General features: G+C 41.9%; 1 protein-coding gene across 1 annotated transcript in view; it reads right to left on the reverse strand.

Annotated features, from left to right (window-relative positions):
- The window catches only part of LOC101861171 (signal peptide, CUB and EGF-like domain-containing protein 1), a gene marked incomplete at both ends in the record, with an annotated part of 5,070 nt that overhangs the window by 2,525 nt on the left and 1,059 nt on the right, over positions 1-1,486 (reverse strand).

Genomic DNA, 1,486 nt, shown 5'->3' on the forward strand with positions numbered 1-1,486 from the left:
AGAAGGAGGAGAGGTAAGGACGATAGATGTTTGATAGGAAAGAAGGAGGAGATATAAGGACGGAAGATGTTAGATAGGAAAGAAGGGGCAAACCACAACAGCGATCACCCGCAAACCACCCAGCCTACTCCCAGGTTTGCAGTTTGTGTCACACAATACATGTTTTGCATCTCAGCCGACACACACTGGTTTGTGGGTGGTTGGCGGGTGCTCTGGTGTGGTTTGCTTCTTCTTTCCTATCAAACGTTTATCGTCTTTATCTTCCCTTCTTCTTTTCTGTGTTTGTTACTCTCTTGTAACACCTCTAATCTTCGGCACTTATATGACAATATTGTGTTGCAAGTGCCGTAAAACACTTAACTAAAACTTTAAAAAAAACAAAAAACACTGGTTTATTCTGCAGACGGGCTGCTTTGACTATGTCTGTCAGGGCTGGGCTGAGAGGAGAGGGATACCACCGCAAAACAAACAAAAAACAAAATAAAAAAACGACAGCAACAAAACAAAACATTTCCTGTGTGACAATCCTTTGCTTGTTTTAAGGTTGTAATGTAAGGCGAAGGGCCTACACAACAGACATGGGTGGTTGGCGGGTGCTCTGTTGTGGTTTGCTCCAATTCTTTCCCTCCTATCCAACATCGGTCGTCCTTATCTCTTCCCCCTTCTTTTCTTAGTGTGTTACTCTCCAGTAATAACTGGTCTCTAATCTCCGGCATTTATATGATGCATAACTTATTTGTGCTGGGGAAGAAAACAAAAAAACAAAAGAAACAAAAACAAAACAACTAGATATCTAAAACGAAAGCAAACGAAAGCGCAGACACGTAACACATGCGTCAATTTCGACAACAAGTTCCAAACGTCAGACAGAAACTCTCACCAGATGTTATTTCTAGAAACACATGTAGATCTACGTATAAATCTAACACATGTAGTTGTACCAGAGAAGACAGTGGCAACATTTTGCAGACATGAAATAGTGGGGGGTTGGCGTGTGCTCTGGTGTGGTTTGCTTCTTCTTTCCTGTCAAACGTCTATCGTCTTTATCTCCCCTCTTTCTTTTTTGTGTTTGTTTCTCTCTTGTAATACCTTTAAGCTTCGGCGCTTATATGACCTTATTGTGTTGCAAGTGCCGTAAAACTCTTACTAAAACTAAAAAAGAGTACATGAAATGTGTGCTCTATACGTCTCCGGAAGACGTCACGTGGATATGTTTTTGTGTGACGTCACACTCAAAACGCAACACACGTGAGCTTAGATAAATGATAACGTTACCCACGAACTATGATAATAATAATATCCAGCAATCATGTGTTCTTTATAAGGGGCTGTCGTCATCACATTCTGTGCAGACATGGCGGCACTGATCGAGCGACAGACGACGCAAAGTGGTGACGTCACATTTTTGTCAGTTCCCCAACATTATCTGACAGTGTCAGAGTTTGGGGTGTACTTCTCTCTCTCTCTCTCTCTCTCTCTCTCTCTC

Source organism: Aplysia californica, unplaced genomic scaffold (assembly GCF_000002075.1).
Source record: "Aplysia californica isolate F4 #8 unplaced genomic scaffold, AplCal3.0 scaffold01104, whole genome shotgun sequence".
NCBI lineage: Eukaryota > Metazoa > Mollusca > Gastropoda > Aplysiida > Aplysiidae > Aplysia > Aplysia californica.